The following is an 18,451-nucleotide window of genomic DNA, read 5'->3' as shown; positions in this document are numbered from 1 at the left end:
AAGAATTAATTAAAATGTATTTTATGGTCCCATCAGCTTAATTAAGGTTTTAACTTGATGTTTGTATTGGCCATGACTTGTTTACTAGTATATATTAATTTGGGACTATTTGAAGTTGTTTTAGAACCTTGAGATTTAAATTAGCATGATTTAATTAAAGTTCTACTTTGTTGTTCTAACAACCTAATTGAGTTTTAGAATGGATATAGGTGATGACCTTGCCATGTCCTTTAACATGTGTTAAATTGAGTTTAATTGGAATTGAATCGAAATCTATAGAATTTAATTGTGTTTATCTATTTAAATTCTATCAATTTGCTCCATGATCTAGTTGTGTTTTAGAAGTGGTTTCTATATTCAAATCGTGGACTTAGACTTGTTGTATATTCATTTAGTTATGTTTTGAACATTGGATAACATAATTGCTATGTTTGTATTCATGAGAATATATTTTCCTTGTTGAATATATTGTTGCCTTGTGTAATGATTTGCACACTTCGTGTTTAACATCTTTCATGCATAGCATGTAACGAATCGCACACTGAAGATTCGACATTCATCATATTATATTAGTTGTGGATTTAGAGCATGTATTGTACAGGTTTCCAAATTTGGTTGGGCTTAGTAGATAGTTGATTATCTTGCATATTCCTATTGATATATGTGTTGTTGCACAACTTGTTGATTTTGGAAACTTAGGGATGTCGTTGTTTGACTATGGCTAGGATGTGGTTCTAGTACGGGGGATAGTCCCTCTATATATAGTCTAGTGCGCACATAGGGAGGTTATCCATGGGCTAGTAACCCTAAAGTAACTATGTTGTCGGTCTGATCCGGCGTGGCGTCCGAGTATCCACTTTGTTGATTTCGCATTTCATTTTCAAGTTGATAACTAGATGATGTTGTAACTTGTTGTTTCTTAATTGTCATTCCATTTTAAGTTACAGAATGTTAACTTTGCGAAATTGTGCGTTATGCGTTGTATTGGAAGTTCCAATGTTGGTTAAATTGCATCGATATTGAAAATCGTGTTTTGACGTTCTAATAAAGCTTAGGATTGATCCTATTAATTCATTTATAACATAGACGTTAAGTGGCATGAACCACTACTGTTATTTTGTGCTTTAGATTCTAAGTTGATGGCTTTGAGAACTTAAACCTTGCTGCATTGTATAACATGCTCTTTTGTTGTTGAATTACATGGATAATGTGATTCTTGTTAACTTGTATTCAAATATGCTTTTGTCATGTTGTATGGATTACTCTAGACCTAGTTCAATTGTATTGAAAATGCAATTCATGTTAATCTATGCTTAAGCATTCTTCTTGTCGTGTTCTTTGGATTATCCTAACCATGATTCATTTCATACACGTATGTATATCATGATTCTTGTTGCTTAGACTCTAAGGTAGCTTAGGATGCTCCCCGAGTCTCACTTGGACATAGACGTTAGGTGGCATGAGCCCCTTTAACATGTTTCACCTTAAGGTGATAAATTTGTAAAATGCTAGGTTGCTGCATACTCATCTCCTACGAGTAGCTTTATGTTACTCACCCTTACGATACTGGGGCATATTTCAGGTACGAAGACTTGGCTCGTGACGCCTAGCATTCCTTGGATGTCGTGTAGCTTTCAAGTTTCCATTTCATGCAAATGTTAGCATAAAATGTCATTTTGTAGACTTATATGTCAAAATATGTATATTTGATTCCATGTATGTAATGTGTACTTAAGTACACTCCTTTCAATGTATTTGATATATATGAGATGAGGCCGGAGACCAATGACATGTATATTGTATTCTATGTACTTTTTAACTTTATGAAATATTGTGAAAATCTTGAAAAGTCTCAAGTCATTGCTTTACCATGGTTGCATCGGGTGTGGGAATTCCATTTTCATTCTTTCATAGGGTCTTATTAATCTTGTATGAAGTGTGGCCAAAGGCCAAACGGTCATTTGACCCCGTTTTGTATTTTTGGATTCTGAGTTTTCATTCCAAGTTCCATTTTTGCCTTTTTGCCCGTTGGGGGGTCGGATTTTGTATCGGTGGTATTTTTAAGTCGTGGACCATTATAGTACGTCCAAATAGGTAAGTTACGTTTGCGTGCATGGTCGTTTTTGGGCAAAACCTTATCGTTTGTGTTTTGAGCTTCCTATGAACTCATTTTGAAGTTTTGTTGCATAATCTGATTTTAGGGCACTTTGGGATTTTCCTTCAGGAAATAAATTCCGTTCTTGACATGGTCACTCAGAAAACGTGATTTTAGGGGGGGTTTCTTCTTTGTATTTTTTCAGAAAATGTCGTCTTGGTACCGAAAATCCCATGCAAAGTTCGGTTTTTCTGCTATGCTATAGCAGCTTTTCTTATAACTTCTTGCCTTTTTCTTGATCTAAGGGCATTATGGGTACTTCATAGTGTTTCTTTTCCGTTTTCGTTCGTAATCCAGGTAGAAAACGTGATTTTAGGGGAGGTTTCTTCTTCGTGTTTTTACCAAAAAAAAAATCATCTTAATGCCGAAAACAACTCGCAGATCTAGAAAATCTGGTCGTTCTAGGTTTTTTCCGGAAAAAATGCTAATCTAAGGGGCATTTCGGGTATTTCACTTGTAAAATAAAATCTTCTCTTGACATGGTCATGTAGAAAATATGATTTTGGGGGGGGGGGGGGGGGGGGGGGGGTTTTGTTCACAACTTTTGCCAAAAAATGTCATTTAAGCCCTCAAAATCCCATTTGAATTCGGAAAATGTGTGCAGGCCCTACTCATACTTGAAACCCAGAAAGTCTATTTTTTTGAAACTTTGAGGCTTCATATCTTCATCATCTAGACTCCAAATTAAGTGTTTTTTGAGTCTAAGTTTATTAGTTTTTGCTAGTCTATATAACAGTATGCACGGTTGCATCAAATTATATCTGAAAGGACCATTTTACCCCTTGTAAAGTACCCTTGCCGCACTGATTTTAAACCCAAAAGTTGGTTTTTATGAAACTTTGACGTTTCATATCTTCTTCGTCCGGACTCCGAATCAAGTGATTCTTGAGTCTAAATTCATTAATTTTTCCCGGTCTATCTAACGATATGCTCAGTTGCATCCAATTTTATCTAAAAAGTCCTTTTTACCCCTTGCGAAGTACCCTTACTGCATTGATTTCAAACCCAAAAATATGATTTTTATGAAACTTTGGAGTTTCATATCTTCTTCATCCGGACCCCGAATCATGTGATTCTTAGGTCTATTTTGATTAATTTTTTGTTCTTTTTCTAGCGGTGTGCTCAGTGGCACCCGAATCTATAGTTTTCATAAATGACTATTTTGCCTCTGGGGGCTTTTTTGTCATATTTTCGATCTTTTGCTTCCACATCAGTTCTTGTTGAGTTCCACGACCTCATGGAAGGTCACTTTGACTTCTTAGAGTCTTGTTTTCTATTTTCGCTTCCTCATTCGGATCCGTTATCTGATCATCCTAACGGTTCATCACAGGACACGCTGGCTTAAAAACCAGGGTTGTCACAACACTAGCTTTCATTTATGGGGTACATGCTCTGTTGATTGTTCATTTGATTATATCCCAATTGAGCTAGTAATGCATTGAAAGCTTTCATTCTTGATAAAGGTGGATAACAAACCCTTTTCACTAAGTAGTCGGGATTCTAGCCTCATCAAGCACTGAATTTCTCATACCAAAAGATGGAGGGCTCAAACTCTAAGTTAAAAATAAATAAATAAAATAAAATAAAAAATTGTTGCAAAAGCAAATAAAAAAGTGAGAACTTCTCCCAAAAGGTGAGAAATGAGAAATGATTAGATGGAGGTTATTTTCATTTGTAACCTAGTTGATTTCAACTGCTGACTCAAACCTGTAGGTGGAATATATTGCAGCCTTAAAGGCGGCAAAGGAAGCCTATTGGTTTGATCTCACTGATTTAGAGGTTGTGGAGCATACTAGCCTGCCTATTGAGCTATGTTGTGACAATAGTACAGAAGTAGTCCAAACCAATGACCCAAGGTTACATAGAGGAACAAGATACACTGAGAGGAAGTATCATGTTCTACATGATATTGTCCGGTAAGAAAATGCACTTGTAGTTAGAACATTGCATTGGAACACAACTTTGTTGATCCATTATCAAAGGTGTCATTGATCAATAATTTTGATCATCATCTGGATAACATTGGAGTTAAGTGCAATTTGAATTGGCTATGAGGGCAAGTGAGAGCTGTTGGGATTTATATGCCCTGACATAGCAAATTCCCATCTGGATTATAATGACATATGTTCCTGACATATCTGAAATATTTATGATTTATATAATTGGTGAATTCAATGTATTATGTTTCGATTCACTATGAAATTGATAGTGTCCCTGTAATTACAAGAAATATTTATATGTATGTGATGGCAATCAATGCATGATATATAAATAGTAATTATAAATTGTTCATAGTCGGTAATTGTGGATGGACTCATAATTAATTAAGACTTGAACTAGATCCGCGTTAGGTTGAGATATATTGCGAGAGCCGTCATATGCAATTACTCCCTATCACCGTCATGGCATTTGACTCTTAAGTATGAGAAAAATATAGACTCTTTTATTAATTAATAATTACTTTGATTTGTTCGGCGGATTCTTCGGGATCCTTAGACCGACACTTTGGGTAGTTATGTAATTAATAGTTAGAGGGTTATATTTTCAATATTTGCATCATTGCTACTTGTATTTATTTTGTATTGATTATGGTTGATCACAAAGTAAATTCGAAGGCCTTCGTGTGTTTTTAGACAAAATGATTTATTATATATTTATTTATTTAAATTATTATTTTTTGTCAAACAAATGTTTTATTGTGATCGAGCCAGAAATAATCAAAGGTATCAAAATAAATATATTAATTAAGTAGTCGGATTGATGGCTTTATTTATCCGATAACTAATTATGCATAGAGGGGTCAAAGTGCAATATTGACTTAGAGGTTATTTATTATTTAATTGGAGTTCAATTAATTTCTTTTAGTGGAGTAAAAATTAATTTATGAATTAATTGAATGGGTCCATGGACCGGGCCAATTATTAATTCATTGTAGCCAATAAAATAATAGGCTCAATGGATTCTCACTCATAGCCCAACTTGATATTGGAATCATATTAGATTTGAGACATGTGAATTAGAGATTGAGAAGGATTTGTTGTTTCCTTTTCTTTATCTTTATATTGCCTATAAATATACATGGTTTATGTATATTTTAGGGGTGATTTTTAGTAGAAGGAAAAAGGAATATATTTTCTCTCTTTAGAAAATTAGGGTTTATGTTCTCATCTAATGGAGGCTCCCACAAGCCTAGTTTTCCAAGGTCATTCATGGAGGCATATGAGTGATTCCTAAAGGCAAAACAATTACCAAGAAGATGGAGATCCAAGGAGAATGCATCTTGCTAAGGGATCTATAATAAGTGAAAACATTCACTTTAGAGGAGAGATCTAAGGTTTACTCAAACCTTGATATAAGTATTCAATCTTTTAATTGAATGATACATCATGTTTTATTTTTGTATAAAACTTGTCTCCATGTGATGAATCAAGATCTATAAATTTAAATCCCTCGAAAAGTTTTTAAATATTGCACGTTTCCTAACAGTGGTATCAGAGCATGGTTTGATTCATTACTAGAGATCATGATTTTATGAAAATCATCATTCATGGATCCAAATTTATATATGCATATGTATATATTTTTATATGATCATGATGTATGTATATTTGTGATTAGATGAATGTTGATGAATGTTTGGGCCATGGATGAAGCTTATAGGCTATTGGAATGTAATTTTATCTTTGGATGAATGTAATTAAGGCTTTGATTTAGCCGTTTGAAAGTTCAATGATGTAATTTTTTTTTTTTTTCCATTGTATTTCAAATTATAAATTTATTTAAAGCCATGTTATCTTCATCAAAGGATGCTATGAAGCTTCAGGAAGGTCCAAAAGGGTTAAATTAGGCTTCAAGAATTTTCTAGAATTTTTTCGGAATTTTTCTGGAATTTTTTGGGCTTAATTTATATTTTCTGGAATTTTTTAAATATTTTCTGGAATTTTCGGCGTTTTTCCGGCAACCGAAAAATTGCCGGCGGCGAGGTATTGGCCGGAGATAGAAGGACTGATGATCACATGCTTCGCGGAACACAATTATATGGTGCAACTGGAATCTGAGCTTTTGGATCAAGGGGAATTATCTTGTGTATCGCAGAACAGGTGCAATCCACCTTCTGGCGCGTGAGGAGCACGCGCCAAAAAAGGTTAAGGTTTCCGGCGCGTGAGGAGCACGCGCCGGACAAAAACAATGATGTTAGGCCCGTGGACTGCACGTGCTGACCAAGTCAGTGTCTCAAGGTGCGTGAGAAGCACGCGCCAATTGAAAGCGCACCCACATGCTCGTAGGGGCGCGTGAGAGGCACATACAACCCCCTCCAGCGCGTGCATGCGCGTGGGAGCGCGTGACACGCGCTGGGAACCTTCCTGAGCGCGTTTGTGAGCGTGGGATGTGTTTTGAGGCGTCTAATTGTGTCTGGTGGCGCGTGGGGGTCGGGTTACAGTCTTCTATAGGTGTTTACAAGCTGATGGAGGACGCCTGTACAATACTTAGAGTAATTAAATGTTAAAAGCTGAATCCAATGGCCATTTAAATTGCTTTTGTCTGTTATTTATTTATTTGTTTGATACATGGAATAGATAATTGTTTATTAATTATTATTCATGCATTGGATCCATGATATTTAATTAAATGACTTGATTTATATTAATTAAATTATGAAAATTAATTGGATTTGATTCCTAATTAATTTGAGGGCACTTATTGGGAAACGAAAAATTATTTTTGTAAATTATTTTTAAAGTGTGCTTCAAATTAAATTTTAGTGAATCGTTTAAAGTCCAAATATTTTCTAAATTTAATTGAATTAAAATCAAGACGTTTTGCATGCATTATATCATGTAAATGAATAAAATGAAAACCCTAATTATAAATGATTAAACATTGAGTGGGAGCGGGGATTTTTATACATTGCCCGATGGCCTTCGTTATTAAAACCATTGTAATTAGATTGTCAAAAATAAGGCCCCACGCATGATTTGAAGAGTCTTAATATTACAAGAATAGTTGTCTCATAAAAATTAAAATATTAAATGTTCATTGTAATTAGATCTTTAAAAATAAGGCCATACGCATGATTTAAAGAGTCTAGATTATAATGGCAAGATATTTAATGTTTTATTTTTCATAAGAGCTTTAATAACGTTATACACTCAATCTAAAATCAATAGTGTTAGCTCCCCAACGGAGTGGTCTACACTAGGTGATTTTAGAAAGGCTAAACATAATCGGAAATCATTTCATATAGATAGACAAGGCATTGTCTTAAGAGATATAGAGATGATGGGATTTGCCCACCAATAGCAATAATGAACTTCGCCAACCGAATAAGTTATTGGCGTATTGGTTATCTGATTTTTCATGCAGTGGTTAAGGGACCCACATACTATTTTAATGGAAGTGCTCGCCTAATAGTAAATGAATCTCAACAATAGTAATAATAAACTCCTCCAACAGGATAAGTTATTGACATATTGATTGGTTGATTTATTATCCTAAAGAGTTGAGGGACCCGTATTAATTAAAAGGGATTGTTCACCAATAATGATAATGATCTCTTATTCAATTGAGATTTATTATATTATGTGGTTAGCAAACTCATTTTAATTTTAAATATGCATGATAGTATTAATAATTCATCTTGCATGTTGTATGAATGCATTTATATTCAGATTAATTATGTCTAATCCATGTTATCTGTTTGCTTACATATTCAATATAACTGGACCTCATTAATATTGACTGGGAAAGGAACTTAGATATTTTATTCACAACGTAAGGGTACAAATGTATTTACTACTCCTAAACCTAATCCTTTTACTTTAAGATACCTAAGAGAACATTAATGCTTTGAATAAGTGAAATAAGGCAAATGAGATGACTTGGTGCAATATTCTAGAGTTTACCTCGAATACGCTCCAAAACTAACATTTACATTATTTTATTTTCTTCAAGCATCATGTTAAATGTCAATAAGATGTTTGGTGAGATTAGATAGAGAGTATGCCAAAGTACTATGTCAGACTTGAATAGCATTAAGATAGCCTAAGGAACTCTAGTATGAAATTGTATTTTGAAAATGATTGTTTATTATTTAAAAATTAGCTGGAGATCAATAGGGCTGACTTGGGTGGTAAGTTTCAAGTTGAAGGAATCAATTTGAGTTCACACTCGCTGATATTCTTATAGAATTGGTAACAAATGAAAGGATCATCAAATAGTATAAGCATTCCTATCAATCTAACCTAGTCTATATCATCTTCTTTTAGGCCCAAGTGGAAGGGCAAAGTAAAGAAGAAGGATGATAATAGGACTAGGCTAGCATAAAACATGGGTATCCAAAAGGTTAAAGGGAATAAGGCAGTGTATGTTGCGGGCAAAGAAAACTTTTCTTTTGTCGCTAACTAAGACACTAAAGGACAAACTGTCTAAGCAATGACATGGCATAGGAAAATATATATTTAATCATTGAGCCATGTTATGTGGTTGTATCTATTAATTCTTGATGAATAGATTCTGGAGCCACTAAACATGTTTGCAATTCATTGCAAGGATTTCAGGAATCCAGAAGTCTCGATGATATGGAATATATTTGTACTTGACCTGATGTCAAGGTTGTTGCTAAGTCAGTGGGAGTATTACATCTGAAATTAGAGAGTATGAGGATATTAGTATTAGAGAATTATCTTTATGCACAGAGGTTAGACGCTATCTAATTTTTGTTTCACTTGTGGTTTATAAAAACTGGATCGTTATTTTGTAAAACTGGTTTTATAAAATTGAATAGATATGTGATTGTTTCTGGTGCATTGAAAAGTAGTTAATATACTATATTCACAAACTCTTAAGATTTGCAGGATGTAGAAACTAATGTTGCATCTCTAGATTGAATGTTAAGAGAAAATTTGTTATTCCTGACTTATTGTATTTTTTTGGTGTCTATTTTTGGGTTGTAATCATTCAAAATGAGATTCAAAGATTGGTCAAAGAAGGTTTATTACCTAGTGAGGCAGAGGAGCCTAAACCAAACTTGTGAATCCTGTTTTGAAGGATAGATAACTCTAAGGCCTTAATCAGCCAAATGAAATAGACATAAAGAACAATTGGAGTCGGTACACATGAACACGTGTGGTCTTCTGAACATCCAAGCAAGATTACTCACGTTTTGGATAAATTTACCTGTTGCGACACAAGTCTTATACTTTTGGTATATTCCGAGAGGGTCAAGACTGATGTGGAGCAAAGATTAGGTAAACTTATCAAGACACTTCGATTTGATCGAGGATATGAGTATTTCTTGGGATAGTGCAAAGACTATATGGTCAATGAGGGTGTTGTGTACCAGTTTTCCCCAATTGACGCTAAATGCATTTAGGTGTAAAATAGGAATAACAGAATTTCACTTAACATGGCTAGATCTATGATCAGTTATGCCACATTATCTCTTTCATTTAAGAGTTTAGTGTTAATGACATCGATGCGCATTATGAACTGCATTCCATCTTAGTCTGTCTCAAGGATACCGTTGAGCTGTGTTTTTTGACTAAATCTTAGTTTGAATCACATGCACATATGGGGTAGTCTTGCACATGTGCGCTTGATATGGACAAGTAAGTTGGAAACGGATCATACGCATGATAGATTTAATAGCTACTCTAAAAGGTCACTAGGACGGATTATTTTATGATCTTAATGATAAAAGTTGATTGTTTACACTCACTATTTATCTATAGGAGAATCATATTATGAATCACATACCTAGTAGCATAGTGTTAGAGAATATGGTAAGAGTACCAGATGTACCACATATGAACACACTTAGTATAGAGATTTAGAATTATAGATGAATTCCCTATTGATGCGTCAGCATCATCTAGTACACAGATTTCTTCATCGGTACATTGATGTAGTGGGAGGATAATTATCTAATCCGACAGAATCATGTTTTTAGGTGAGACCGTTATGGACATCCCTATTAAACATGAGTTGGACCCAGTAAGCTACACGGAAGCGTGAACCGATATGGATACAGATCGTTTTGGCGAGTTACTATGAAATCAGAGTTGGAATCTATGTATTCTAATAAATTTTGGGATCTTGTAGAACTTTCTAGTAGGGTGATACCTATAGAAGGCAAGTTAATCTACAAAAAGATACCAGAAGATTTCTTAGTGAATAAATCATGAGTGTACAAGGGAATGTCATTATTTTTCTAATTCTATATATATATTGATGACATCCTACTCATTTATAATGACGTGGAAGTTTTGTCATCAATAAAAAGGTAGTTGTTCAATTACTTTTAAATAAAGGATTCTCAAGATGTAAGCTATATTTCTAAGATCAAGCTTTTGCAAGATCGGGTTAAAAGGAAAATAGGCTTATCTTAATAATCCTCCATTGATAAAGTTTTGACCAGGTTTGGTATGTATAACTCAAAGAATGAGTTCTTGGTTTATTAATATGGATTGCTCTCTCTAGTAAGTAGTTTTCCAAGACTAGCAGAGGAGATTGAGCAAATGAGACTGGAACTATATGCTTTGGCATATGGGAGTCTCATATATACCATGGTCTATACCAAACAGGACATCTGCTACATAGTAGGGATAGTCAGTAGATATCAGTCCAATTCTGGACTTGATAACTGGTCTGTTGTGAAAAATATCATTAAATACCTAAGGAGAACCAATGATATCATATTCATTTATGGATGTGGATGTGATAATATAGTCCTAGTCAGGTATGCTAATTCTGATTTTCAATCAGAAGTAGATACTATGAGATTCATGACTTAGTGTATATTCACTTAATGAAAGGGAAATCAGTTGGTAGATTGTTAAGCAGATTTTAACTGCTGACTCAAACCTGCAGGTGGAATATATTGCAGCCTTAAAGGCGGTAAAGGAAGCCTATTAGTTTGATCTCACTGATTTAGAGGTTGTGGAGCATACTAGCCTGCCTATTGAGCTATGTTGTGACAATAGTGCAGAAGTAGTCCAAACTAATGACCCAAGGTTCCATAGAGGAACAAGATACACTGAGAGGAAGTATCATGTTCTACATGATATTGTCCGGCAAGAAAATGCACTTGTAGTTAGAACATTGCATTGGAACACAACTTTGTTGATCCATTATCAAAAGTGTCATTGATCAATAATTTTGATCATCATCTGGATAACATTAGAGTTAGGTGCAATTTGAATTGGCTATGAGGGCAAGTGGGAGCTGTTGGGATTTATATGCCCTGACATTGCAAATTCCTATCTGGATTATAGTGACATATGTTCCTGACATATCTGAAATATTTATGATTTATATAATTGGTGAATTCAATGTATTATGTTTCGATTCACTATGAAATTGATAGTGTCCCTGTAATTACAAGAAATATTTATATGTATGTGATGGCAATCAATGCATGATATATAAATAGTAATTATAAATTGTTCATAGTCGGTAATTATGGATGGACTCATAATTAATTAAGACTTGAACTGGATCCGCGTTAGGTTGAGATATATTGCGAGAGCCATCATATGCAATTACTCCCTATCACCGTCATGGCATTTGACTCTTAAGTATGAGAAAAATATAGACTCTTTTATTAATTAATAATTACTTTGATTTGTTCGGCAGATTCTTCGGGATCCTTAGACCGACACTTTGGGTAGTTATGTAATTAATAGTTAGAGGGTTATATTTTCAATATTTGCATCATTGCTACTTGTATTTATTTTGTATTGATTATGGTTGATCACAAAGTAAATTCGAAGGCCTTCGTGTGTTTTTAGACAAAATGATTTATTATATATTTATTTATTTAAATTATTATTTTTTGTCAAACAAATGTTTTATTGTGATCGAGCCAGAAATAATCAAAGGTACCAAAATAAATATATTAATTAAGTAGTCGTATTGATGGCTTTATTTATCCGATAACTAATTATGCATAGAGGGGTCAAAGTGCAATATTGACTTAGAGGTTATTTATTATTTAATTGGAGTTCAATTAATTTCTTTTAGTGGAGTAAAAATTAATTTATGAATTAATAGAATGGGTCCATGGACCGGGCCAATTATTAATTCATTGTAGCCAATAAAATAATAGGCCCAATGGATTCTCACTCATAGCCCAACTTGATATTGGAATCATATTAGATTTGAGACATGTGAATTAGAGATTGAGAAGGATTTGTTATTTCCTTTTCTTTATCTTTATGTTGCCTATAAATATACATGGTTTATGTATATTTTAGGGGTGATTTTTAGTAGAAGGAAAAAGGAATATATTTTCTCTCTCTAGAAAATTAGGGTTTATGTTCTCATCTAATAGAGGCTCCCACAAGCCTAGTTTTCCAAGGTCATTCATGGAGGCATATGAGTGATTCCTAAAGGCAAAACAATTACCAAGAAGATGGAGATCCAAAGAGAATGCATCTTGCTAAGGGATCTACAATAAGTGAGAACATTCACTTTAGAGGAGAGATCTAAGGTTTACTCAAACCTTGATGTAAGTATTCAATCTTTTAATTGAATGATACATCATGTTTTATTTTTGCATAAAACTTGTCTCCATGTGATGAATCAAGATCTATAAATTTAAATCCCTCGAAAAGTTTTTAAATATTACACATTTCCCAACAGTTTATTTCTTTATTTTCTTCGTAGTTCATTGCTAGGGATTAGCAATATTTAAGTTTGGGGGCGTGATAAATGCTAAAAAGTGCGCATTTAAACCCCTTAAGCTTAATTGTTCTAGGACCTTATTCTATCTTATTTTTCCGTTTTAGTTTAATTTCAAGTTATTTCCCTTTTCAAGCACTTATTCCCAAAATAAGTCAATTTAGCTGAATCAGATCATTAAAAGAAGCAATCTCAAGCTTAGTGGAACAAAGGAGCAAAATTGAAGCAAAGTAGTGAAGAAGCCTTCTTCGATCGATCAAACCAATATCCAATCAATCACACTGTGATCGTTCCAACCAAGCTATGATGGATTGAGCCTTTTATCCTTATCTTTAGGAAAATTTCCCTTTTGATCTATCCAACCTCTCATTCGATCGATCGAACACATTTGATCTTATCCTCACCTACCACTTTTGTCATTTTCCCAAAAATATCCCAGCCTTGTCCTTATCCAAAAAGTGCGCCACTGTAGTTCGATCGATCCGAGCAAACTTGTAATCAATCGAACTGCCTCAAGTGCGTGAAAAACAGAATACCAGCCAACTTAAAGGTGTGCTTGTAGTGCAATCATTTGGAGGTCCTAGTGCACGAGGTCTAACCATTGGGTGTGACATTTGAGCTACTTATATAAAGATTTTGGGCTATTTTTAGTAGAGGAGCATAGAAGTTGATTAGTTTTGACAAGAGGCTAGAGATTAGGGAGAGAAATACACAATTGGGAAAGTTCTTCCACTCATCTAGGGTTTCTACCAAGAACACAAGAAGAGGATGATAATTTCTACTGGAGATAGCCCTTGAGGGTTGGATAACAACATCAATGAGTGGCTAAACCATTCTCTTGGGGCTAGAGATAGCCCTAAGCATACCTCTTAGACTTTGATGATTTGTAATTAATGGGGATTTGTGTTGTAATTCTTGTCTTAACATCTTATATATATAAATCTTGCTTCTACAATGATTTGTGTAGTTTTGTAATGACCTGGTCATTTTTCTTCTTTTATTTTTTCGATAATTTCTTTTTTCGTCTTTTTCCGTTGATCTTGTGGTGGAATCACTTGGAGGCTTAATCTCATGACACATGGAGGGTGGAGATTCACTTATTTGTTGGCCTAGGATAGGAGCACTTGTTGGCAAGGATAGTTGACAAGTGTAGGCTTACTATTAAGTCTTGGAAGTTTACTTAGATTAATGACAAGTGTAGGTCTCATATTTAGTCTTGCATTGTGTGTATGTGTGAGGTAATGCAAGAGCACCTAGTGAGTGGAGAATCCCATCACATTTAGCTTAGGGTTTTCATTTCTTTTTCATTCATCTCTTTCCTCTCAAGAACCCTAACCTAGCCACCATTGAAGACAAAGCTTGGTTTAAGGCTTTGACTTCATTTTTGACCTCCTTCCACTCACCTTAGACCATTAAGCTTGGAATACAAAAGCCTTGCCTTATCTTCCTCTTCATAACCCTAGAAGGAAAACTTAAAATTCCTTTACTTCCCTTGGATTCAAGAGGAACAATCCTCTGGTAAGGTAGGGGGTGTTCTAGTTTATTATTCAAGTCAATTATTGTTTTTATAATGATATATAAGTTGTATGCATGATTGTATTAAATTGAGTAACTAGTGATTAATGGTAGCTTGCATATAACTCATTTTAGACTTGATATATGGCATGGCCATAACTTGATCTTTGTTGTGTATTAATTTAGTCTAATTTAAATGAGCTTTTAAATCTAGAGGATTAATTAATTTAAGTTGATTTAAATTCTAATTATTTGTACTATGCTTGTATTTCATTTTTAACTTGATATATGGTATGGTTATGAATTACTCCTTATCATATATTAAATTGGAATCATTTGGACAACTCTTGAAATCTAGAGAAATTACCTAGTTGGTCTACTTAATTTCTATCTTATTGATCTAATGATTTAGTCATGTAATTCATGGAGCTTTATTGTGTTTTTATCACATATCATAATTTGTTACTCAACTTGTTGATTTTGGAAACTTGGGATATTATCAAGAACATGACTTGGTTCGAGTAAGGGAGATAGAGAGCTCCATACACTATAGTGCACACTAGGGGAAGGTACCCATAGGTTAATAGCCCTAAAGTGATCTCAAGAGTATGATTTTAGTCCGGGCGATATCCAAGTATCCACTTTGGTTTGATTTCGCACTTTAATTTCCAAGTTGATAACTTTGTGAAATTGTATCTCATTATGCTATGTTAAAAGTTCCAATGTCACTTTAATAGCATGGATTAAATTGTATTGAATCACAAACTTTGTATAAAGATAAGCCTTTGCATACTCATTCCCTACGAGTAAACTTGTTTACTCACCCTAAAGTTACCGGGTGTTTTGCAGGTAAAGAGACTTTGCTTTGGGATGCATCACATCCCTAAGTTGCTTTGACACTTTGATGTATTTTGTTGTATTTTTGAAAACATGCAAGTGTTAGCATGTAGTATCATTTTGGTGTAAAATGCTATTTCTGCCTTAAAATATGTAATATGTACCTAAGTACACTTTTTGATGCTTATATTGCATGCATGATACGAGGCCAATGGCCAAGCATGCTTACTTTAACATTTATACTCACTTGGTACCATATTTTGCTTTAAGAATGTATTTTAAGCAACTTTAGAGGTTTAGCATGTGAGATTCTTGTAATTGATGTGTATCAGGCCATGAGCCATTGTTTTATGTACAAAGAATTCATATTATGCTTGTTGACATGCGCACATGCTTAATTTCCCTTAAAAAGAATCAGTTTTGACCTATGCATGTGGGTAGAATGAATTCTATAGGTCCAATTGCAAATCTCCCATGTTTAGTAAAGCTTCCAGAAGGTTTCGAGGTGTTTCGGTCGACCGAAACACCATTTCGGTGGACCGGTGCCTTTTTTATTTGTAAAAATGCACATTCCAATAGCCAAAAACACCTTTCAGGGCCATTTCGGTCGACCAATGGCTTATTTCGGTCGACCGATAGCTTATTTAGGTCTACCGAAGTAACCACCCCTCAAAAACAAGACTTCAGAAAAGTTTCTGTGAGTTTTGGTCATCCGAAACTCTATTTCGGTCAACCGAAACAGCCTTCATACACAGCCTTCTAGATTTTGTTTCAACATTGATTTTCCAACTTCAAAAGGTCATAACTTCTTCATTTCTAAGCCAAATGGGGTGATTCTTGAGCCTAAACTCAAGGATTTTGAGTCAGATTTCCAATGGTACCAATGCATTCTCAGATTCAAACCACAATGGGAGTTATTCATGTTTTAGTGAGATAGGGTCAGCTTTTACTTAAACCGGGAAAGGGCGTTTTTGGGGAATTCTTGGCCAAAGTTCTTAGAACCTCTTGAAATGTTGTGAAATGATTAGATTAGGTTGTATTCACCTTGTTTGACTTGTTTAGAGTCAATTTTCTCTTTATATTTGTAAATTAACCATTTTACCCTTAATTGATGGATTTAGCCCGTTTTGGCTCTTATTCCTCTTTTGCTCTCTTTAACTTTCGTGACTTCATGGAGGGGCACATTGGTGCCACAGGGATGACTTCTATCTCTAGAGACCTTAGTTTATCTTTCACTTCTACATTTAGGATCCGTTACCGGGTCAATTTTCGAGTCATCACTGACGTACCGAATTGAATAAAAACTCAAGTCACGACAAGTTTAATACTTCCAATTGATTATTTAATTATATCCATACGTTTATGTATGCTAGAATGAATGTTCATGTGTGTATCTATAGATTTTGTGACATTGATGCATGTCTATGTGTGTTGATATTATGAATCTAGTGATGGTCAAAGCATGGTGCTTAAATAGATTACTCTTGTGATTTATTTTATGATTCATACTTATTTCTTGATGGATCTTGCCACCTCCTTAGTTTAATTAGTTTAATTTTTATGTCACTAGTTTAGTTGTAGTGTAATTGCCTTATTTTCTTAGATAGGTGGACAATCTATGCTTGTTGTTTTATGATGTTCATGCTTATGAATGCAAGTAGTATATTTCTCTAATTTAATGAGTGTGTATTAATTGTGGACTTATGGAAGGATGAATGGCTTAATTTGATATATTGTGCTACTCACTAGATTGACTAGACAATGTATGCTTACTTGGCCATCCATGCTTGATATTTCAATTAATGGCTCACACTTTCATTTACAACACACAATCCCCTTAATCCATCAAATATTGAATGTCTAGGAAGGTAATGCTTAGTGGTGAACTCTATGTCCCAAAACTCCTCTCTTTTATTCTCTACACCTCATATTGTTTTAGTTATTTTACATTGCATTTATTTAGCTTAAATTCTAGTATAATTCAACCAAACCATCTTTTGATCACTCAACCTACTAATCCATCATGGATTCCAAGAATATGTTTCCTTTCCCTTGGGACGATCCCTACTTACTCTAGTTACATTATTAGTTAGTAGTGGTAGTGACATTCTATAAATTCAAACTTGGACACATTTTATCACACTTTTGTGCAACTAGGTATTGACCATACCATGGGGCTAGGCAGTATTTCATTATTATGCTACTGTTTGTGGATTTCTAAACTTCATTCCATATTCTTGCTTTAGATAGCTCGACATTGCCCACCATCTATTAGTAAATATTCCTCAACCAACTTTTCAAGCTCAAATGGCACCAAAGGTTGGATCAAAGCATGTTAGCTCATCTCAGGAGACGTTCATTCCCAATTAGAGGGAATGGCCCATTAAATATGAGACCAAATTCGCTGTCCACAATAACTTTAAAAGGCATCCCGAGAAGACATGGACAGTTAAGAATCTAAAGGATTGTGGTCTCTCTTCTCTATGCATACCATGTCATCATATAGCATATCCTCGGTTGGTTCGTCAATTTTATCAAAAAATTTCCTATAATTATGAGACATTAACCATGTTCACCAATACTCTTGATGGAACCACCATCGCCTTCACATTGGAGGATATTGTTCTTGCTAGTGGCTGTAAATGGTTAGCCTATTTTTGGCCCTATTCCAGAGCTTGTCGGTCAAGAGGACATTGTTTGGCAAATTTGCCACAACAAGTACATGAACCAAAAGAACAACTCTACTAGCAAGTCTTACTTGCCATGTAGAATCTGGTTCATCAAGTCCGTGTTAGCTAAAAAGTTCTTTGTAATTCTCCACCATGCGGATCGAGGGGCAAATTTCTAAACGCTCTATACTCAGCCCACACAGGTTCATGGTTCTCGATCCCTGCTTTGATTTGGGACCAGATGATGAAAGTCTACACAGATTTAATCGTTAAGCATACTAATAAATTTTTACTTAGTCATTTCCATTTTCGTACTTAATCTCCAAAATGATCAAGATTAAAGATTTCCCCATTCATCGCAAAGAGATATGTTTAGTAGGTAAGGGTAATTATACGCTCAATGAGTGGAAAGGAGCATATACCTATTGAAAAATTCTAGGTTATTAAAGATTAGGGGTGAGCTTAATTAGAGAGATGTTGAGGGATTGGAGATTGAGCATCCCGTGGAAGAAGAACCTGAGCCTCATGTTGGTCCACCTCCACCCGCAATGGCACGGGAGGACTATGACTCTTTGAGTACTCGCATGAACACACT

Source organism: Cornus florida, unplaced genomic scaffold (genome assembly GCF_030987335.1).
Source record: "Cornus florida cultivar Cherokee Brave unplaced genomic scaffold, ASM3098733v1 CherokeeBrave_3.0.0_Hap2_Chr10, whole genome shotgun sequence".
Taxonomy (NCBI): Eukaryota; Viridiplantae; Streptophyta; class Magnoliopsida; order Cornales; family Cornaceae; genus Cornus; species Cornus florida.
This window is presented reverse-complemented; position numbering follows the sequence as displayed.